At 37.1% G+C, this 24,613-nt stretch overlaps 2 long non-coding RNA genes across 5 annotated transcripts in view; one reads left to right on the top strand and one right to left on the bottom strand.

The window, feature by feature from the left end:
• Nucleotides 1–22,338, bottom strand: part of LOC138154890 (uncharacterized) — a 58,267-nt gene extending 35,929 nt beyond the window's left edge. The window contains exons 1-2 of one of the 2 annotated variants that reach the window (XR_011166701.1): nt 22,210–22,332; nt 7,124–7,242 (exon numbers count right to left, since the gene is read on the bottom strand). This is a non-coding gene — a long non-coding RNA (uncharacterized lncRNA). Of the gene's footprint in view, nt 1–7,123; nt 7,243–22,209 lie in introns of both variants that reach the window. The other variant, XR_011166702.1, reaches the window with a different exon arrangement.
• LOC138154893 (uncharacterized) overlaps nt 1–24,613 on the top strand; it is a 311,748-nt gene that overhangs the window by 205,420 nt on the left and 81,715 nt on the right. The gene's annotated exons all lie outside the window — the stretch shown is intronic.

The following is a 24,613-nucleotide window of genomic DNA, read 5'->3' on the forward strand; positions in this document are numbered from 1 at the left end:
TATATATATATATATATATATATATATATATATATATATATATATATATATATACACACACACACACACAGAGAGAATAAATACAAATACCGATGTGGAGGGGAAAATGTCATTAGCAGTTTGGAAGTCAGGAAAGAGTTCCTGTAGGAGGTGATGTTTGGGCTGCACACTGAAGAAAGAGATTCTATGAGGAGGCATTGAGGAGGGAGTGCATTTCAGAATGGAGAGAAATTATCAAGGTGATATGTGAGGAACAGATGGAAAGGCATTTTGGTTGACTTATAAAAAGTAGAATGAGTTTTAGAACTGAGTCCTAGGGATTAATTAACCTTAATTAAGAGACAGAAGGGGACATAGATGGAGGATCATGAGCCATGTTTAGAGACCATAGGAAAAATGGATGACTCCATATAAAAGATATGCTATCCGGAATAGCAAAGAGAAAGCCTGGGGTATGGCAGGTAGAGGGGGGAAATCCTCTATTATGGCTATGGTGGTTCTAGGTGGCATTGGGAACCCAAGACAGGCATTCAAATAGCACTATGGTGAATCACTGAGCCTTATGGCACTACCCCTTCCTTGTCCTGTATAGAGCATGGAACCTTATTGAGCTTCAAAGTAAAAATTAGTATTTTTCTCCCTTGAAAATGAATTTTACATCATGTCTCTGCCTCTGTATAATGTTTTTGCTAAATTCCTGCTGCTAAGCCAGTGCCTCTGACTCAGAGGGTATGCATTTCAGAGCTCTCTCAACATAATTTCATATAAAAAAGAAAACATTCCACATTTTGCCAAGTCTCTTAAAATCAACTACCTTGTATCACTAATGTGTAGCTGGACTGATTCATGGTGTAAATCTTCAAAGAGCTGGATAATCATCTGTGTTTTCAGAATTCCTTATTAACATTCAGATAAATGTTACCATAAATCCAAGTTTTATGTTATGAGCAGAAATTTTTTTAGGTCTTTAAAAATTCATTTTCAGAATATTTAATAACATGACTACGACGAAGGCTGTGTGGCACCTTACCAATTGGACACAGTTCTAGTTATTTTTTTTTCAGGGAAGATGATAAACGCTTAATAAGAAGATGGAACTTATGGAAGGCAGCCAGGAGAGAATAGCATTCTCCCAATGGAATTCCTTTTCAGATGCTGGGCTGGAAAGAAAGCATCTCAGTCTCCCTTGCCTTTTGATGATGGCTTTAAAAACTGTGAAAACACAGAGAGCCAAGTGTGTGGTCTCAGGCAATTTTGTAATAGTCTCTACAGGAGATGGGGGGAGTTTGCTGGAAAAAATGATTAGATTTTACTTTATGATGACAGAAAACAGTTGCAAACCAGGGATGCCAAAGGTTCCCCAGACCTCCCTTTTGGCTTATCAAGCAGAATCACTGCTTGCAGGTAATGCTTCCAATAAAGAACTTCCTCAGCTGCCCTGGAGTAGCTAGACTCAAGGAAGAACCATTGTAAATGGAGACAGAAAACCACCGTAAGGACAAATTGAGAAGAGGAGGCCTGATCCCTGGGATTCTTTAGCTTTGCTTTGGACTTTTGCATAGACTGTTTTGCTTGGGAAGGGGTTAAGTTTCATTTCAGCATCTAATAGACCTCTCATCTGGGTCAGACTTTCTCAAGTTTTTGAACAGACCCAAGACTTTTCACAGTCCTTATTTCTTCCATCCCTTTCTTATACGATAAATGAATTTAAAACCCATTTATTTGTTAAGCATCTATTTTCAGAGCACTGTGCTGAGCACTTGATATACAAACAGAAAAGACAAGAGAGGCCCCTACTCTCAAAGAGTATACATTCTAATAGAATGAGACACTATATAGATTTCAGCTGCAAGTCAGATGGAAAGTTCTCTGGATTTTACTTTCATGTAACATCTCTTTTATATTCCTTCTTCTCTTCTCCAATACTACTACTACCCTGGAGTAGTCCCTCATTGCCTCCATACTTGGACTATCAAAACAGCCTGCTGGTTAGTCTCCTTGCCTCAAGTCTCTACACACACATTAGTTCATCCTCCATTCATCTGTCAAATTGATCTTCCTAAAGCACAGTTCTGATCATGTCACCTTTTCCTATTCACTAAACTCCAATGGCTCCCTGTGACCTTTGTATGAAATATAAAATCCTTTAGTCTTCAAAGACCTACACCACCTCCCTGCCCCAACCACCTGTGCCACCTTTCTAGGCTTCTTATGCCTTACACCTTTAACCTTATATGGCAGAGACTATCTTTTACCGTTCTTTGTATCCTCTGTACCCCTTATTACATTGGCAAGAACATTGGAGATACTCAGAAAATGTATACAAAGTCAATAAAAGTAATTTTCATCAAAGGAGAAGTAGTCATGCAGGACCTTGAATGTCTTTCAATTTTCCCGTCAGTTCCTTGGAAACAGTAGGTTCTTAAATATTGGTAGAATTGAGTGATGCTTTATAATCAGTGAAATGTTTTGCATCAGATAACATGTATGTGGATGTTTGGGTGTTCGGGTTTTTTTTTTTTTTGGTTGTTGTTTCTTTTTTTTACCTTAAACTTAAAATTACGTCAAAAAGGCTATCACTTAACTCCACTCATGCCTAAAGTGGACCAAATTGACCCTTCCTAAATCTGTTAAAGATGAGACCTCCTTCTGAAGATAGGAGGGTGGGGTGAAGAATAAAGAGATAGCTATTTTCACACAGTTTTAAAATCACTACTGCACTGTTATTCTTGCTGTTATTCTTGAAGGTCCAATACTTATACCCTCCAGCTATGTGTTTTCTTGTCTCAATAGCCACCATACCTTATCCATTGCCTCCTTTTTTTTTTTTTTTTTTTAACATTTTGTGTGTCAGGAACTCAAACCTGTCTAGTCTAACATTAATATAGATATAGATATATTGGTTATATAAATTGCAAATAATCTCAGAGTACTAGATTAAAGGAAAGTCTTCTTATAAATGGTGGGATTTTAGTGGAGACCTGAGGACAGCCAGAGAAGTCAGGGGGTAGAGAGGAAGAAGAAAAAAATTCTACTCTTGAAGGATAACCCCTTAGTGAAAATGTTTATAGTTATAAAAATGAAGTATCTTGTGCAAAGAACAGCAAGGAAGCCAGTATCATTGAATAGTAGAGTATATGGAAAGGAGGAAGTAAAGTGTAAAAAGGCTGAAAGAGTAAAATAGGGTCAGGTTATTAAAGGGTTTAAAAGCCAAATAGATGAGTTTATATTTGATTAATCAATCAGAATAAAATTATTAAGATTTCTATTGTAACTGCTGGGAATATAAAAACAAAAAATTAAATAGCCTTTGCTCTAAAGAAGCTTATATTCTATCAGAAGAAGCAACACATGCATGCATAATTATATACTATATATACATATATATATATATATAAAATCCTTGACTCAAAAGGTCAGTCAATTTGTGAGATTCTTTCCTTATTGTTGGATATTGATTAGTTAATGCCCTGCACCTCCATGAGAGTCCAGTGGAAATGGTGAAAGCAGAAGAAGAAAGATGTGGGCTCTTCTGACTTCCAGTGTCTAGACAGAAGTTGCATAATGTCAACATCTTTTCAAGTTTACAAAGGGAGAAAGACTGCGAATAAGTAATATATAGAGAATGTGTTAATCTCTATTATATCTCTATCCCTAGCATGCTATACTAGAGAATTTGGGGAGTATCCTCTTGGTTGCAACCTGGAACTCTTCATTCTCTCTGTCTATCTGTCTGTCTCTGTCTCTCTGTCTGTCTCTCTCTCCTGAGCTGAATTATCTTTTTCTCAATGCGGGAGTTTCTTCATTCTATTATCTGGCATATATTCCCCATGTATACTTTCTCTGGCTTCAGTTTGGCTATCATCTATAGCAGCAACCACACTGGCATACCCAGGATGGCTGCTAGCACAGATTCTTAGATCTGCTTTACTAGAAAAGATAGCTGTTTAAGGGGTCAACAATCTTTTCATTTAATTACATTCACTAGTACAGGGGAAAAGTCAGCACCCTGAACTTCAGAGAAAATATGAACAGAGAAAATACAAGCAGAGAAATAAAGACCAACAGACAGGGCTCTGACTGGCTCAATCAACTATACACTTTACACACATCCCTGGATCTAGAGAGCCTTTACATCTGAGCAGTCAAGAAGCTCTAAATATATAGCCACTCAGAATCTCAACCAGTGAATCACAAGATCCTTCTCCTAAGGGAGCCCCCAAAACAAAATACCAACTTGGAGTATATATACACTTTTCAGGGCCAGAAAGCATCGCAACCTTCCTGACTCAGTGTCTAAATAGAAATTAGCAAAGGTTCCTATAAGCAAGCCTCCCCTAAGAAACTTCTCTTAATGGGCTCCATGTGAGGCCTATTAATGGGTATGGAAAATATTAAATCCATTAACACTACATCATGAATTAGATATATGGGCTTATTTGTTATTTCCTATATACTTTCATTCTAGAACTTGCATCCAGTGGGAAGGAAGTCAAGTCTTGACTATAGACCTTTGGACATTACTTCCCTATTAAGTAACAGTGATCAGGAACTATAGTTTGAATAAAAAAACATTTCCTTTAGATTAACAATATTTAAGGGAGTATATAGATATAATTCTATCCCACTAGCCCATCTCTCTAAGGAGAACAGTGTGGCTAGTCTGTTTGCAACCTCTTGCTTCTCCTTTTGGAAAGAACCAAAGTCTCCCTTGGAGAAGAATGGGGGGGGGGGAGAGATGCTAGAATGCTAGAACATCTATTCTTGCCTCCCTGAAAGTCACATCTAGATAGACCCTTGTGGATCTATATAACTTTCCTGAACAAAAAAATAATGACAACCACACTGCACATACCTTCATATAACCTTTGATTTCTTTTATATATAAAAAAGATTGATGAAGAAATATCTACCTACAAATGCAGGTCTATATTCACTCTGTAATTTAGGGTATTAAAGAACTGCATGGAAAACTAAGAAGTTAAGTGATTTGCCCAGGGTCACACAGTCAGTATGTATGACAGATAGAAGTTGAACCCAGTTCTTCTTAATTCTGAACCTGGCACTGTACTTACTGCAACACTGTCTCTCAGGAAAAACCTATACAAGGTAAAAACAGTTGTACTGACAATATTATGGCAAACTGGGTAGCTACTCTATCTGTGTTTTTCCCCCCAGTCTGGACTTGCCATTGAATCATTTGTTTTAGCTTTAGATGAATTACATTTTATTCCCGAGACTTATTAGTGTTAAACTGTGATCTGTCTTAACAACCATATTATATAGGTTACAATATAACTTGTGTAAAGTAATCCATCAGTTTTGCAATCTAGAAGGAATATAATTTATGGAGCTAATTACTTCTCTCCCAATTCTCTCATGTATCAGTACAAACCCCTCAGTTACCATTTGCAGGTGATCAGTTCTATGCTTCATAATTACCATTGAGATATTAGCATGATGGTCTGTAGGTCAACATTGGTCCCTTTTATAATAACCAGTGAATGTGCTAGATGTGGGGCCACAGATACATTCATGACCTTCATCTTATCGCCTGCAGTGGAAGTAAATTTCTAATATTTTTTCCACATGTTGAGCAAACATTTTCTTCAGTGTTTCTGTAATTGTGGTAAGGTGGATTTCTCAGAAAGTGCAATTAGTTGTTTGTAAATTTCTGCTCACACTTAATCATCAGTCCTTTGGTCTTTAAGCCATTTCTATGCAATACAAAGTAAAACACAGGTTTAAAAATATACCCAGTCATAATCAGAGCAGTCAGGTGCCACACTGGACTTAGGTATTCCTAATAATTTTGAAGGAGTAAAATAACTTGAGATTATTATGAAATGCTACCTACTCAAGTTCCTTTTCACCTGTTTCCTCATGGCTCAACTCCCAGAGGGTACGTTCTCTGGACATACTTCCTCAAGTCTACAGACTCCTAATGTCACCTGGTCTTGACACCTTATACTCTATGGCTTCAGGCTTCACTCTATCCCAATATGCTCAAAAATAATGCTAACAGGTGCATAGGGCACTAGGTACTTGGAAAATAGCTTCCAGAACTAAACCTAGAAAAAATGATCTGCATTTACCTCCTGGGCACATTTAGGACACATTTGCAAATTATTTGCAATAAATAAGCATATTTTTCTAATTTAATCTAAAATTCAACAAAATGCTTTTGCATGACAGAGAGCTATTTAAAAAATACTGTGTATTTTTTTCTGGATAGGAGACAGTATAAAATTTGTGTGCATATACACGTTCATGTGCATGTGTATGCACGTACATATGTGTGATAATGACAGCAGATGGAAAACAGCTGCTATTAATTTGACTACGCATATATGGCTATTTGCACATAGGTTATGTCTTTGTTAAGCTGCCATTGTGTTAATATGATGAGTATATTGAAGTGTGGTAAGGGAGGAGAAAAGATACATTTCCTTAAACTGTAAGAAGTTATGTTTTTCTGGGAGTGAAAACAAAGTTGCCCTTGTCCTCATATGGATTTTTTGTGCAACATTTGTTGCTTTGTTGATCTGCCTTTGAGTCTTGTGTTCATTACTTTGCAAATTCTGTATAGGGACCCCTGAATGTATGATAGAGACTCAATCATTGATGGTAGAACAGTCACAAGGATGGTCTGACAATAACTTTCAGCTCTTGAAGTCTCACATGGAGGCATTATTAGCAGAGAGCTGGGATTTATAGTGGATGATACAGAAGTGCCTTATAGATGGACTTAATGATTGTGACCAAAAATCAGTTTGAATGGATCTTAAAGAACAACTGTAAAAATATTCACAACACCATGCAAGAATGCTGCAAATAACTAATAGTGAGAGAAATACAAATTGAAACAACCTTGAAGTTTTACCTCATGTCCAGCAAATTTTCAAGGATAACAAAAGATGAGAATAGTAAAATTTGGAGAACTTGGAATGATAGGCATCTACAAGGGAAAAATGGGTATCTTTAATGAAATAGAAGTCTTCTAAGCTTTCTGATTAAAAGACTAGAGCTGTGGAGAAACTTCGAACATAAGAGTAAAGAGAAAAATAGGAAAGTAAACATAAATGAATAATGTAAAAGATTAAATAAGGATAAAACTACTTACATTCTAGTATGGGAAGATGATACAGGTATCCCCACTGACTCCTATCATCATTAAGGATCATAGAATGAATCATAAAATGAATAGATGAGGCTTGGGAGTCTTTATCTTGTCTTGATGATCTTAAGCAAAGAATAGAATGAAAGGGAAAGAGATACACTGTCAGTATGGGGGCAGAGAGAGGACAGGGGAAATTATATCATGTAATCAGGGTGCACAAGTAGATGTCTATACAAACAAGGAGTAAAGAGTAGGGAGAGTGGCTAATCCTTGAACCTTATTCTTTTCTAAATTGGTCAAAACAAAGAAGAATAAATGTGCACGACTGAGTACAGAAATACATTTTACTCAACAGGAAATAGAAGGGAAAGAACAGAAAGAGGGGATGGGAAATTGGAGGGAGTCAGGTTATGGGAGGAGTTAATCCTACACAAAGCAAACTCTAAGGATGTACAAAAATATTTTATCTCTTTTTGAGGTTGCAAAGAATGGAAATCTGAGAAGGTGCTCATAAATTAAGGAACAGATGAAGAAGTAATGGTATATAAATGTGATGGGATATTATTGTATGGTAAGAAATGATGGAAAGTACTTCAGAAAAACCTAAAAAGACTTGTATGGATTGATTCAGAGGGGAGTGAATAGAACTAGGAGACCAATTTATACAATGACAACAACATGGTAAAGACAAACATTTCTGAAAGAACGAGGAACTTGTATGAGCATAATGAACAACCTAATTCCAGAAGACTAATGATGAAGCATGCCATCCATCTTCTGGTAGAGAGATGAAAACCTCAGAGTGAAGAGAAAAAGAAAAGTTTTTGGAGCATTGCCAATGTGGAAAGTTGTTTTGATTGACTTATACCTATTTGTGTTTGTAAGAGTTTTGTTATTCTTTTGTTCTCAATTGGGTTGGGGAGAGGCTGAAACAAGATGGAGAAGACAGATTTTTGCTAATTGAAACAAATAGAATGTAATTTTTAAAAAGAAAGGTACAATATTGCATTGTTGGTAAAGTTGTGAATTACTGGAAAATATTATGCAAAGCAATTTGGCAAAGGTAGTGACTAAAATATCCATACCTTTTAACCTATTTTTAGACTACAAAGACTCCATAAACAACAAAATATTTATAACAAATTTTTGTTGTAGCAAAGAATTGAGGGCAGAGTGTATGCCCATCAATTATGGAATGTCTAAAACAAATTACTTTACATGAATGTAATAGAATATGGCTGTGCTGAAAGAAATGACAAACATGACTACAGAGAAACATGGAAAGACTTACATGCATTGATGCAAAGAAGGAGACCAGGGAAAACAATATACATAATGACAATTTCAACCAAAATTAAAGAAAAAAGAACCTCCACAAGTAATTGAGGATGAATGCTAGAAAATTGTAAAGAACAAGACTGGCTCGAAAGAAGAAATATGAGATGACACTTCCCTTTGATTGTTTGTAGAGGAGTGGGGTCCATAGGTGTGTAACATTTTGTAATGTCCAATTTTTTAAATGATATTTTTTCTTTTAAAAAAATATTTGTTATAGGGGCGTCCAGGTGGCTCAGCAAGTAAGAGCACAGGCTCCAGTGTCAGGATGACCTGGAGATCAAATCTGGGCTCAGATACTCAGCACCATACCCAGAAATAACTGGCCGTGTAACCTTGAGCAAGTTACTTAACCCCGATTGCTTAAAAAAAATATTTGTTATAAGGGATGACCACCTAGGAGCAGAGAAGAGGGACAAAGGAAAATGCTGGTAATGCAGAAACAAAAGATAGAAATAAAATATATTTTTAAAAAAAGAATAGTTCTTCATTTTTCTTATAGTCGACGTGGAGCAGCTACTCCCAGTTATATCCCAGGAAAAGTTAGACTAGGCCCCCCTTCCCCACCTCTCATCTCTTTCCTGGCATGTGAATTCCCTAGAGAAAGTGAGTTTTCTTGTCTTTGTTCCTCTTTGCCTCATTGATGGGACCTTTTACCTGTTGTTCACGCCAGTTTTCAGTTAGCATACAATTCTTAAGCCCTTGTGTCTGGCCTTTAAACAGAAGGTCAGATTTACATAAAGGGGTAGCATAAAGAAGTAGAGAGGTCACTCATGGGACACCAGATGGAGTTAGTTCTCCAGAGAGACACCTGGACTCCACATAACCTCCCCAGCAAATTATTTGCATCAAGGAACCAATGTCATTTGGAGACACTGAATGATGAGAATTAGAGAAACACACATGAACTTGGATAAAGACCAGGAACCCATCAAGTGCTTCCTCTCTCCTGTAAGAAGTCTTCTCCAAATGGAGATATGAAGGATGAAACAGAGACATCCAGAATCACTCAGACTTGGAAAGAATGTTGGAGAAACAGAGAAAGCTAGTCTCATTGGACTTTGAGAGTAGCTTGTGAACTCCACATTAGGCAGTGAAGGGGAGAGGGAAGGTGTACAAATGGAAGATTAACTCCATTAGTACTGTATGTCATGTAAATTATATGGGTATTAAGGGAAGACAGCATTCACCAAAAGTGACCGATGTTTGGTTCCTTAACAAATTTGGATTCTTTTCCAATACATGTGGGTCTTAATCCTAGGGCAGCACTATGAACCATAATGACTACATAAGCGCACCCTATTAGAAAGATTTTTTGCTTTAATGTTTTTGAGTAGGAGTCCCTTGTATTTATCCATAAAGGTTAAAGTTTGTCTTGTATTCAATGTTTTGTGAGCTTCAGTCCTTGCATGGAAGCCAAGATCCCTTTTAGGGAATGATATGAGCCAAATTCTGATGTTGTCCAGGAAAAGTTTGGTGGAAGCATGAACTATAAAGTTATTAATAAGAAACCCCCAAGAATAAACTTTGCCAATGTGAGCCCAGAGTTACCACTGCTTTGAGTCATGGGTTATAGTAGCATAGGCTTAAAGAATATCAATTTCAAACCCGTCTTTGTACATGGGAGAAAATGAACACTTGGAGAAGCTTGACCCAAGTATTACAGATGCTGAGGAGCAAAACTGAGATCCCTCCCCAGGTCTCCCAGCTCCAAATTCAATGTTCTTTTGACTATACCATGCTGTGGCATGCGGTCCACAGCCAAGGGGATGATGTCTTTTGATAGGCATTGGCTGCTAAACCACAGGCATACAAAAGACAGATGCCTAATGTTTATTTTATGTAGGGAATTCTCTCTATCTGTTAGAAGCAACCACAACTCACCCCCACCTGTATATCCACTCACTCAGGCACACCTGTGATCTGTGGTCTACCTATACCCTTGGACTGAATAAAATATTAACTCATGATCATGTTCTGTACTCTAATCACTGATATGTTGGTCTGACTTGTCTGTCTGCCTGGATTTTAGACCTTTTGCCTCCTCTGATTTCTGATATCTGCCTGTTCCTTAGCCTGCGCTTGCCCATGAGGATTCTTCACCCCTGTCCTTAATCCTTGCCTTACCTGCTTGTTCTGATCTGCTAATTGTGTACGTGTGTCTGTCTCTGCTCTGGTTTGACATCTACCTGGTGACTCTTGTTCTACTTCTTTTTAAGTTCCAGGTGTGATATTATCACCATAGACAGTGTCAACTCAAATTTCTATGAAGTGGTAACAGCCATATGGTAACATTAATCACAGAAAGAGACACTCCCCATATGTAGGAATCCTCTTGCTCAACCATCAATAGAAAAACAAACTTTCCTTATATGTGCCTCTATGTATTGATCCTCATGTTACACCTCACCCAAAATTGTCTTTCTGCTTCACTTACCCCACTTAGATTTGATCTATCCTGTCCTTCAAGGCTAGCTTCAAAGTTGAACTCTGCCAGAAGATAATTTGTTATATTATTTATTTGTTTACTTGGTGCTAAGAAGTTGGTTAGGAATTCAAATTAACAGACATTTTTAAAAAGTTACTTTATTTTTCATTTATGGAATAAAATGAGCATTTCCATAACAGTATAATAAAAAATGTTATTACACATGATATTGAAAATCTGTTATGTATAATTTAATATTACTTTTAAATATGTAATAAAACTGTCATGTAAATTACTTTTTTCTTTTTTTTCCTTTGCTCCCCTCTCCTCCACCCTGCCCTAGAGATGACTATCATTCAACAAAAATAGGTCTCTCTCTCTGTCTCTTTACACACACACACACACACACACACACACACACACACACACACACGCTATTCTATACATCTATTTTTCAGTTCTTTCTTTGGATGCAGATGGTATCTCTACATATGTCCTTTTAGTTAATATAGGTATTTATAATAGTCAAGATGACTTAGTCACTCAAAGTTGTTCTTTTTTTTTTTTTTTTTGCTTTTTGGAGGGGGGAAGGCAGGGCAATTAGGGTTGACTTGCCCAAGGTCACACGGCTAGTAAGTGTTAAGGGTCTAAGGTGGAATTTGAACTCAGGTCCTCCTGATTCCAGGACCAGTGCACTATTCATGGTGCCACCTAGCCACCCCCAAAGTTGTTCTTAAAGCAATATTGCTATTACTGTATACAATGTTTTCTTGGTTCCACTCATTTTGCTATTTTGTGTAAGTCTTTCTATGTTCTTCTAACATTTTAAATGCCTACTATATGCAAGGCCCTGGTCTAGAATCTGGGGGTACAAAGACAAATCAAATAGTCCTTTCTCTCAAGGAGATTATATTCTACTTTGGGATATATTATAGACACCAGTAAAATGTAAGGTAATTTGACAATGAAGGGAGCGCTGACTGAGGCATCAGGGAAGTTTTCACAAAGGAGATGGCAACTGAGATGAGTTTTGAAGGGAGATGTTCTGAGAGGCAGAGATAAGGAGAACAGACATTCTAGGTTTGGGACATGACTTTTGTGAATACTATATTTGAGTTGTAGAGGGAGAGTTTGGGGAACTGATAAATGTCAATTCATGAAGAAGACTAATATGAAATTAGGCCAGAAAGGTAGGCAGAAGCAATACTGTGAAGGGTCTTCAATCCTAGGCTCAGGATTTTGTATTTTATCCAAAAGGTAATAGAGTCACTAAAGTTTTTTGAGTAAGTGATGAAATGATCAAACCTAGGCCTTAAGAAGAATATTCTGAATATTGCGTAGTGAATGGAATAGAGAGGGAAGAGACTAGAACCATCAAGATACATTAGGAGGCTATAATACCAGTTCAAGTAATGGGATACTGACTTATGGGGGAAGATAAGTAATCATGAAAGTAGTAGAGATAAGAAAGATATGGAGGTAAAATTGACAAGACTTGACAACTTGATATGGAGATGGCCGGGGTAGTGTTGGGGGGGGGGGGTAGAAAAGAGTGAGAGTGAAGAGTTAAGAATGAATCACTTAACAGGAATCTGGGTGACTGGGATGATGGTGGTACCATCAACAAAAAGAGGGAGACTTGGAGGAAGGGGGAGAGGAGAGAAAGAGAAGATTTATTTTCATTGTGATGAATTTGAGACACTAAAAGGACATACATGGCATATCCAGCAGTGAGTTGATATGACAGAACTAAGAAAGTATGGGGCTGGGTATTTAGAATTGGGAGTCTTCTGAGTAGAGATAATGGTTGAATCCCTTGGGAGCTAGTGTGATTACTAAAATTCAGAGAATAGGGAGATAAAGAAGGCCCAAAACAGAATTTTGGGGGATAGGAGATGAGTTCTAATAATAATAGATGAGTTCAGAGAAAATAAAGAGAAAGAAAGATGTCAACAGAAAGAATGGCTTGACATATGTCATATATTAAAAACAAAAGATGAAAGAGAATATGGAAGGATGGGGGTAGTCAGCAATCAATCAATCAATCATCAAGCACTTTTTGAGCATTTACTGTGTGCCAGGCTTTGTGCCAAGGCACTGGAGAATCAAAGAAATGCAAAGTCATAGTCCCTGCCCTCAAGGAAATCATATTCTAATGGGGGAGACAAAATGTAATTAAATGAGCATACTATACATATAGAGATGAAGGAAAGTAACCTGAAAGCGAAGAGTACTAGCAACTGACAGGACTTAGAGATATTTCCTGTAGAAGATGAGATTTGAACTGAGTATTGAAGGAAGTCAGAGAAGGTAAGAGGTAGAGGTTTTGGCATGGACTATCATGTGCAAAGAACAGTAAATAGTTGATGTTGATGGATTATATAGTGAAAGGGGGTCAAATATAAGAAAACCAGAATGGCGGAAAGATCCAAGTTGCAAAAAACTTAAAATACCAAAGTACTTTATATTTGAGAATAAGGAGCAAGAAGAGGTTATTGAATAAGGTTAGCACTGAATGGAGGATAGATTCAAGTGGGAAGAGACTTGAGGGAGGGAGACCAACTAGAAAAGATAAGGCCCGAACTGGGGTAATGGCAATATAAGTGGAAAGAAAGGAAAGTCTATGAGAAAAGTTGGGAGGATATTAAAGGAACAAGCTTTGGCAGTTGATTGAGTGAAGCTGAGGAATAATTAAGGGTACAAAGTTGGGAGTCTGAGAAAATCAATTTTGTCATTTGCATAAAAATCTTGAGAGAAATTAGGGGCTTATGAAGGTTGAGAAAAGATCACAAACCAATTTCAAAGGAACGTACCAATTATTCTCCTATTTAGAATACAATCCAATTTATGAGGTAAAAGTGTATTGTTGACCAAAAGTGGGAACAGACCATAGATTGCTCATAAAGCCCATGAGAATGGAGGCCTAGTTCTATACTACAGTGCTCCTCTGTTCTTTATGGAACCTAGTAGAGTATTAGAAACATAATTCATGCTCAATAAATACATGTTGGTTTCATCCTTTGGTTGATCTTATAAATTCCCAGGACTTCTAGTTGAATTTTGAATTTGGCTGTATCAAAGTCATTAAAGACCATCTCATCATCTTCTCATTTCACTTGATAAGGAACCAGAAGACTGCAGTTATTCTTGTGGCAGGAGACAAAATGAATTGGGATTGGTCAGAATGGGAGATGCTAAGAACATTGGGCTAGCAAGATATGAGGTCTGGAGGTAGGAAGGAGAATCAAATATCCTTCTGAAAGAAACTCTTTTTGGAGGGGAAAGGCAGGGCAGTTGGGGTTAAGTGACTTGCCCCAGGTCCCACAGCTAGTAATTGTTAATAATCTGAGTCTGGATTTGAACTCAGGTCCTCCTGACTCCAGGGCCAGTGCTCTATTCATGGCACCATCTAGGCGTCCCTGAAAGAAACTTCTTAACCATTCCTTTTCTGGGTTTTTAAAACCTTCTCGCTTATTTTCTTTGGGTTGTTGATCCTTAGAACATCCACCCAAAATCATTCCTTTGAATATATTTCTGGCTTCCACTGAACTCCCTTTACACTCTAGCTGCATGGAGAAGGCAGTGATCCTTGACCTGTCTTATATAGTAGGCTAAATGCTCAAGTGTGTTGGATACATTGCTAAAAGAGAAAATTCAATTGTCTCCTTATACTAAAAGTATGCCGTTTGTTCATTGAAAGTCAGAAATTTAATTTTATCCTTTATGCCTATCTAGGACAGTGTGGGGTAGTTGAAAGAAAACTGCCCTTTGAATCAGGAAGATCTGAGTTCATGTCCCTGCCTTTCCCATATCCTGACAATATGACCCTAGGCACTTAACTTTTTGCTACCTAAGAAGCTCTTGGAATCCTAGAGGCTTTTAGAGCCAGTTGCTCGTCCACCTTAATAGAAGATATTTCCCTGGTGCTACTTTCTTATATCAATGAAGTCATAGTTCTGGGCAAAATGCCCATCAGAAGTAATTATCATATATAAAGGTCAAAACAACAAACTAAATTATATTTGGTTCAAAGATACATGTAAAATTTATTAATCTTTTTGCATTTCAGATTTTTGTGGTTTGATTCTCAGTGACTGGTGATGTTTAGAATTGGAACTATGAGATTTAGTGGCAATGCTGCAGTCATTGTGGAAAGGGAACAAACTCTGGGAATAAAAAGGTAGCAGCAGCACAGGGCAAGGGCAATCTTGTATCAGAGTTCATCTTTGGCAGCTCTCACCTTTAGAAAGGTGGAACCTAACATTTTGTTTTTGTTTTAGTTTGAAGGTCAAAAGTTGAAGGTAGAGAAGCATACATAGCTTTATAGCTTGAAACTATACACACATGTACACATACATATGCATATATTACACATGTTGATATATACATATATGTGCATGTGTGTATACATACAAGATAGATGCAGAATAAATTAGAAGTAATCTCAGAAGAAAGCCACTACACTAGTATTGAAGGGGTTTGAGAAAGACCTCCTGCAGAAGATGATTTTAGCTGAGGTTTGAAGGAAGCCAGGAGGTGAAGGGGAAGGAGAGAATTCCAGGCATGCTGGACAGCCAGCACAGAGTTGGGAGTGGGAATGTTTTGTGTGAGGAATACTAAAAAGGCAATTGTCATAGATATCACCAGTCCAATCTATTTATTTGGGATGAGGAAATTACTGGAAAGAGAGAGACAGAGAGAGAAAGAGAGACAGACAGATAGACACATGACCAAAATACAAACAGAGACAGAGAGGGCGATAGAGAGAAACAGAGACAGAGAGAGAAAGTCCTTTTCTCAGGGTAACAGTATAAAGCAGTATTTTGTTGAGTTATTTCAGTTATGTCTGACTCTTTGTGACCTCATTTGGGGTTTTCTTGGCAGAGATACTGGAGTAGTTTGCCATTTCCTTCTCCAGTTCATTTTACAGGATACTGAGGCAAACAGAGTTAAGTGACTTGCTCTTAGTCTTACAGTTAGTAAGTGTCTGAGGCAGGATTTGAACTCAGGTCTTCATGACTCCAGGCCCAGGACTCTATCAACTGCCACTAGTAAGGAGCAGTGCCAGGATTCAAATCCAAATCTGCTGACTCCAAATTCATTTCCCCCCACATTACACTGTCCTGCCACTACTCAAGAATTCAGAGATGGTCTGAAAGAGGCCAATAACATAGTTGTGTTTTTTTAGTGTCAATCATTTGGTTTTGTCTATCCAGCCAAAATTCACTCCCAAGTGACTTTAGTTTAGTACTGCTGTTATTTTTCTAAGACTTGTCCTTGGTTAATGGGGAACAGTGAGAAAACTTCAGCAATATTAAAATCTTACTCCCTGACAATCTGCCTATGGGGAAAGTTCTTGACAATCTATGTCCTGAAGTGTGACAACAAAGGCAAGTAATTTAACCTCCTTTTATCTCATTAAAATGAGGACACAGTGGATTCCATTGACTAGAAATCACTTTTGATCATGGTGATTGAATTCTGCTAAAGAGCAGACTGATTTAACAGGAGAGGTAGTCAAACAAACAAATAAAAAAGCAAGCCAAACCAAACCAAAACAACTTCCAACAACTTGGAGCATCTTTCTTGTCATGATCTATGTTATACAGTACTATGTAATCTTGAGGTTTAGTAAGAGGAGACGTTGCATGTAAATCAATGGTTTATGGAATTTTAGATGCTTGCCTTGGGTATGTAGGGAGAAGTTTCTGATCCCATGACCAATACATTTCTTTCAGAGAGAGCCCACCAGTCAATCAGGAAGGCAATGGAATGTAAACAGCCCTACTCAGGTCTCAGATTTCTATCATTCTTTTTTTTTTTTTTTTTTTGGAATCTAGTGAATGAATCGGGCTTTCCTACAGTAGCAACTGTGATTGCTTGGCTTATCCACTGTCTCTCAGGGTGTTTGTTTGGATGCTAGCTACCACTAAATATACAAGTGGCAATTACTACAAAGGTATCATTCCTGGGCTGGACTGTCAAATATCATGCCACTTTCCATCCCTGTGACTTCCCAGATCAGAACATCATCAAATCTGACTTCAGGCCTTGATTAACTGTATGATCCTGGACAAGTCACTTAACCTGTCTGCCTCAGTTTTTCAAATGTAAATGAGTATCATAATAATGCTGACCTCACAGGGTTGTTATGAGTGAGGGTAATATGAGATCAGCTTTGTGAAGCACTTAGCACAGTGCATGGAACATAGTAGGCACATAATGAGTACTTGTTCACTTCCCCCTCATACTGCTCCCATAAGGCTTGTCATGATTTATTACAATGTAAAGTTACTTGAGGACAAGGTTTGTCTTTATGTTTTTGTATCCTCAGTGCTTAGCTCTATACATGATACATAGTAAACATTTAATACATGTTTCATTCATTCATTCATACATTCATTCATTCATTTACCCATTCATTCATAACATAGAGATGGAACTGCACACCAAACTGTAAGACTGAAGACAATCATAGTTAATCAAAACACATAATATTGTTATATACATGTAACCTCTGATTCCCCAGATAGGATGGGTTGTCCTCTTCCTATTAGAATTGAGGATAGGAACTGTTTTCCTTTTTGCTTTTGCATCAACAATGCACATAGTTAATCATTCAATCAATGCTGTTTTGTTGATTCATTCATTTATGTATTCTATTTTTGTTCATCCATCCATTAAAAAGGTAGGGGGAGGGTGACAAGCACAAAATGACGGCAAGACTTTAACCAGTTATAATTAATCAAAGCACCCAGTTCTGACACATAAATGCTGCTTCTCACTTCTGCAAACAGGAAATGATGATCTGAATAGGAGGAGTTTATTTTTCACATTGAAAAATAAGTATAACTTTATTTCCTTCATATTGTTTATTTTAAGTTGATTTTGTGTGGTTTTATGGATAGTTAAGTTTAATAGTGAAATCATGAGTAATATGTAAAAAGGATTTTATTTATTTTTTGATTTTTGGAGGGGGAGGGCAGGGCAATTGGGATTAAGTGACTTACCCAAGGTCACACAGCTAGTAAGTGTTAAGTGTCTGAGGCGGGATTTGAACTCAGGTCCTCCTGACTCCAGGGCTGGTGCTCTATTCACTGTGCCACCTAGCTGCCCCAAAAAAGTACTTTATAATCCTTAAAGTGTATTATACAAAGACCTATCATTATTATTATTTTCCTTATTACTACCCACACTGCAAATGTCTGTCACTTTAAATGTTCTTTAGTAAATGAGTGAGAGGAGCTGTGCCTTTCTGATAGCAATAGGAGAAATTGAATCCCATAGACCATGAGGTAGGTAGTCTATTTTTTTGTAGTCAGGACTTTTTAGCAAGTTTATTTGATAAAGAGGAAAAAGAATAGAAAAGAAAGAATTAAATTGACTCCTAAAACATGACATAACAAAGAAACAGCCATCAGAACAAGGAAAAAGAGCACCCACTCCTACATGAAAGGTGGACATACAAAGTCATAAAATTTCATAGGAGGGGACCTGTTCTCAGTGAGTGTCCACATGAACAATTGATTTCAATCCCATGGGCTAACCTCTGCCATTTGATGTTTACTTGCCTTTCCTGGAGGCTAGTGATAACCCCTTGCAGAGATCCCAGAAGGAAACTCTTTCCTGAGCATAGTAGTCATCCCATATCAACCTGTCTATTTTACTACCCAATATTCCATGAAATACTCAAGATGATGATCTTAATCCTCTCTTAGTTCATATAGCATTTTTACAATATTTATTCTGAGTATTATTAATATTTTTCAGAAACTTGTCTCTTTTCCCTACTTTAAATAGGGGGTTTTAAAAGGTCTATTGAATTTAAATGTATGATTTTCTTTTATCTTAGAGACAGTTTTCCACCAAAGAAAGGGAAGCACATCTCCACAAATACATAGTTTAATACTTGACAAAGCTTCATTCCTCACTGAATAATTGAAATAGTTTATACATTTTTCTCGATAAGTTTTGGGATATTTTTTGCATTATCAAGATTTTTCCCATTATCCCTCCTCCCCTGCTTTATCTCAGGGAGCAATTTTCATAAAACTGATGATATTTTAAAGAAAAAAAGAAGGGGAAATTAGCAGCATTGAGCCATACATTGAAAAATTCTAAAAATATATGTAATATGTCAAACCCGTGCTTGTCCATTTTTGTAAAGGAACAGGGTCTTTATATTTCTTCTTTAAAGCCATACTTATTCTTTATGATTTTGTAGCATTCATTTTTGGATTGTTTTGTTTGCATTACTGTAGTTGTTACATATATCATTTTCTTGACTTTGCTTCATTCTGCATCAACCAGTATAAATCTTCCCATGCTTCTCTGTATTCATCATATTCTTTTTCTTACAGCACAGTAACATGACATTTGATTCAAATAATATGTGTAAATTTTTGTTTAGCCATTCCCTCAAATGATGCTCTTCTGCTTTGTTACCAGTTCTTTGCTATCACAAAAAGATACTGCTAAATATATTTTGATAGTTTGGGGGGGATATGGGGGTTTTTTCTATCCATTTTTGGAATGTAGGCTGTATAGTGGAAACTCTGAGTCAAAGGATATGGACATTTTGTTTCTTTGTTTGCATAACTCCAAATATATTTCCATAGTGAAGATAATGACTCACAGCTTTATCAGCAATGCTGTAGTGTCCCTATCTTTCCACAACCTCTCCAATATCAACTGTTTCTATTTTCTGTCATTTTCATCAATTTTCAGTTTGTGAGGTGAAACTTTTGGGTTTGTTTCAATGTGCATTTCTCTTATTAGCAAATTGGAGTCTTCCTTCATATGATTATTAATAGTTTGGAATTCTTCTTTTGAGACTTATTTATTCATACCCTTTGAACATTTATCTTTTGGAAAATGTTTTATATGTCCACACATTTATGTTTGTTCATTCATGCACACACACACACACACACACACATATATATATATATATCTATCGGTGCCCATATATTTACATATGGGTATATGCATACTTGCATGCATATTTATATGCACATGGACAATTTTTTTTTGCTTTTTTTTATTGGAGGGAAATTGGGATTAAGTGGCTTGACCAAGATCACACAGCTAGTTTTTGTGTTAAGTGTCTGAGGCTGGATTTGAACTCAAGTCCTTCTGACTCCAGGTTTGGTGCTCTATTCACTGCATCACCCAGCCACCCTGACATGGACATTTATATTAGCTGTAAGTATACATAGATGGAGATATAGATATAAATATAGATTTGGATGTATATGTTTACTAGCTATCTATACATTTGCATATCAAACCTCTATATGAGAAATTTGATATGAAGAACTGAATTCAAATACAACCTGAAACACTAGTCATGTGATCTTGGGCAAATCACTTAAGCTCTGTCTGCTTTTGTTTCCTTATCTATGAATTGGGGATGGTAATAGCACCTAAGTCCTAGGGTTGTAAGTGGGTCAAATGAGGAAATATTTATAAAGTGATTTGCAAACTTTAAAGTGTTATATACATGTGACATATCATCAAGATCATGTCTATTATTATTCATGCTTGGCAAACCCGTAAGTTGGTTAACAATTCTATGAAACAATTTGGAATTATGTAAGAAAAGTTGCTAGATTCATCATAACTCTTGAACTGGAGATTTTCCACTCATAATTGTATCCCTAGGAGGTTATTGACAGCAATAAAAGGTTCGTGAACAAAAATATTTATAGCAGTATTATTTGTGATAAGAAAAAGCTGGAATCAAAATACATGCTCAGTGATTGGAGGCTAGTTGAACTAATTATGTTCTAGGAATGTAATGCAATATCACTGAGCCATAAGGAATGAAGAAATATGAAGAATTCTGAGCACAAACAGCCTTTTATGAAGTTATTCAGAGTGAAAAAAGCAAAGCCAGAAATATAATATACACATTGTCTATGACACCATAGAAAAGCAACGAAAATTTGGTCAAATATAAGGGTTTATGGTAGTACCACATTGTTAAATTTAAAGGGCACATCCCTGCCTTTTGCTGTTGTTTGTAAGAGTCTGAGTATTTGTTTGAAAGTTGGTAAATGCTTCTTATTTCAAAACAAAATATTTTAATAATTAAAAAACAATCTAGGCTAACAATTGCAATTCCAGTTGAGTTTTAAACAAAGCCTCACATGATGTCATAATATTTTGAAATAGGAAAGTCCCCAGAAATTTGTTTTTGCTCTTGTTTTTAAGCTAGTTAAATGAGGAATCAGTGTAAGGTAGTACATTGTAAAGAACACAAAACTCAGTGAAAAGACTAGCATTTAAATTCTGGCACTATTACATGGTACTTGGGGAACCTTGTCCAAGTCCCTTCCCCTCTCTGGGACTCCATTTCCTCATATATAAAATGAATGGGGTAGACTAGATTAATGAGCAGCTAGGTGGCACAGTGGATAGAGGACATTCTAAGTTCAAAATTTGTCCTTTGACACTTACTAGCTGTATGACTCTGTGCGAGTCACTTCATCTTGTTTGCTTCATTTTTCTCACTGTAAAATGAACTGGAGAAGGAAGTGGTTAACCACACCAGTATCCTTGCCAAGGAAATCACAAATGGGGTCATGAAGAATTGGACAGATTGAACAACAACAACAAAAGACCACATGATAGTAAAAACGCTTCTTTCTAGCTCTAAATGTCATAAGTCCTTAACAACTTTTTTGAAGAACTATATAAATCCAAAGAATCTCTGGAAATAAGAGATAGTCATACAAAATAACAGATTCACTTGTTTTACAAAGAGTATTTTGGCATAATAACATTTTCCCTTATATATTTGCTTTTCCTCTAGGTAATTGTCAGGGAATAAAAGAGCAGAATCTAGTGCTTGATGTGTGAGAGTGAGTATAGGCTTCAACCCCATTTTTGTGAGTTTACTATATGTGGTTATATGTGTTTACTTTTGATACAATTTGCTATAAATTCTAGGACTGATCTTGAGTAGGAGCACCGGGGGTAACTCCCCTAAGAATATGGTCTTTTGGAGAGCACAGAGTGTTTCAAGGCAGGAAATAAGGTTTATATTCTGGAGTTTTCCATAGTGTCCCGGGACACTGAAAAAATTGCTCAAACTCTCTTTGCCTTTTGCCCCGTTTGGAAAATGAATCGAACAGTGACAAGCTCAGCCCACTTGCTAACACCACTTGTAAAAGAAGTCTAGTTACTAAGAAGTCTCGGTATCTGAATCCCAGCATTAACACAGAAAATGGGTAGTCCTTGATTAGTATCCAAATGTCAAGTTTATCCTTTTGTGTGTGTGTGGCTAGAGTTTGCAAAGCAATAATGTTATTACTTCACTAACCTGGATTTAGCAGACCGTGATGACCGCAATGAGCACATGCCTCAAAAACAGACTTTTATTTTCCAGAGGGCTTGCTGCCATTGTTCTGGGCCACCAGATATGTAGATTATTGTTCAGCTTCTCCCCCCCTCCCCTTTTTTGGTCTGGTCTCATCAGATACGCATTCCAAGAAATTACCTCAAGATTTGTTTCACCATTAAAGCGACATTCTCAGCTGTGCTCCAATCAACTGGATAAAAGAGAATACCTCAGAGGTTGTTTCTGGTTGACTATCACCTTTCAAAGTATGTATATGTGTGAGAGAACCCTCATCCCTCTTAGACTATTGTTAGAAATAACTAATGATGTATTATAAAATGCCTGACATGCCAAAGGGCTCCAAAACTCTTTTGCGACTGCATATATAAACAGGAATTACTTCACCCACCATTGAAATGCAGCCACCTCTTGGCTGAAATGTGGCAGCTGTTTAACAATGCATAGCAACATTCCAAAACAATTGAGCTCTGGATCTGAGATCCAAATGAAATCACCTGGGAAATTTCTTTGGCCTCATTGTGTGGTGAGAAAGCTTTCATAATCACCAAAGGTCAGAACATCAGCTTTATGTCTAGAATGAAAGCTCTCTCCATTATGGTTTAGTCCTGACTCAGTGCCTCCTCTTAAATCACCAGCATTATGGACTACAACATTCTAGATATTAGATGTTTCAAGGGAGTACAGACTAGGCTTTCCTCCTCACTCTACAGGCCAGGTGCGACAGTGTGCAAGTGGAATGTTGCATTGGACAGTTAGCACTTTGACCCTATTAAATATATTTGGAACTTACTAGTCTGGTGCTGCAGAATGGTCTTGTGTATTAGAATTCAAGAATTCATCAGATTCTTTCATCACAATGAAATGTGTGGCAGCATCAAATGAATTACCTCCTATTTGCAAACTTTAGGACTGTCTAACATGGAGTCAGTCCTCTCACAAGGTCTAAGTTATAATGAAAAACACAAATAAGTAGGTGGGAGAATGACCTTTTGCTGACAAAAGTCTCATGAAGCATATTCTTCTTCAAACAAAAGAGATGATCAAAGATAATGGTGGATTATTATGATGATGTAAATTTTTATACATGTGAAAAATATGTGTATGTCAGGGGGCAACGTATTGAAAATATCAATCTTTTAATGAATGAGTGAATAAAACATTTATTGAACACTTACCAAGTGCAAAAGCACTGTGCTAAAATCTTGGGATACACACAGAAAAGTAACAGTCCTAATTCTCAAAGGGCTCACATTCTAATGGATGACACTACATATAAGGTTTCAACTGAAAATAAGATGGAAATGTCCCATGATTCTCCAGATTCTATGACAAAGCAGATGTCAAATTCTGCTCCTTTAATATCATTTCCATGGATAAAAGTCCTATCAGTTTCTGATGCTGACCCCTTTGACAATGTCAAAGACTGGTTACAAGACTTTTCTGTGTCTTAAATAGATGTGACTTCAGCACCTGCAGGCACAGTTACTGGACTCTATCTCCCAACATATTGCTTTCCAGGATGAAGGCTGAGAGCACTAGTCTGGAAGCATTGATATTCCTAAGACTGTTGGGTTCAGAACCATGGGATATCTCCAGTGGGCTGTGAGAGGAAATAGTGGCCAAAGTGATGGTGGTCAATTGACTTGTCTGGTGTATGTTGCTTCCTGACTCTCCATCAGGATGTTTTATTACTTGAGTCAAACTGGTTTGCTAGCTTGTGAGTAGCAATTTGTTGGCAGCTGGTGGTGATGGCTGGCCCCTTTTCACAGGAACTGCCTCCCCAGATGACAACTGTGATGGCTGGGCTAGAAGAAGGGTTGGTATTCTAGGGGATGCTGTCACTGTCAGGGCTCCTACACTTATCTTCTTACTTGATGTTTGGGTTATGGTTTGGATAACAGAATAAATTGTGGAAGGTAAGAAAGAAATACTTTCAAATAACAAGATCTTACAGCTATGTAACCAGGAGCAAGTCACTTAAGCTTTCTGATTCTCTGTAAAATGATGATGATGATTAGCTAGCATTTATATAGCCCCTAATATGTGTCAGGCTCTGTGGCAAATGCTTTACAAATAATATCACATTTGATGCTCACAACAACACTGAGAGGTAGGTGCTATTATTATCCTCATTTAACAGTTGAAGAAACAGAGGCAACAGAGAGGTTAAGTGACTTGTCCAAAGCTACGCAGCTAGTAAATTCCTGAAATGAGATTTAAAAGTGGGTCTTTCTGACTTCAGGCCCACTGCTCCAGTCACACTATATGCTCCAGGTGCTTCAAATGAGAATAATAATGGTGGCAGGACTTCTCTCAAAAACTTGTTGGGAGAAAAGTTTTTTGCTAACATCATTTCTGGTTCTCC

The sequence above is a fragment of the Petaurus breviceps genome, unplaced genomic scaffold (assembly GCF_028583685.1).
Source record: "Petaurus breviceps papuanus isolate PSGF00001 unplaced genomic scaffold, PetGlider_PUasm1.0 91133, whole genome shotgun sequence".
Classification (NCBI taxonomy): domain Eukaryota; kingdom Metazoa; phylum Chordata; class Mammalia; order Diprotodontia; family Petauridae; genus Petaurus; species Petaurus breviceps.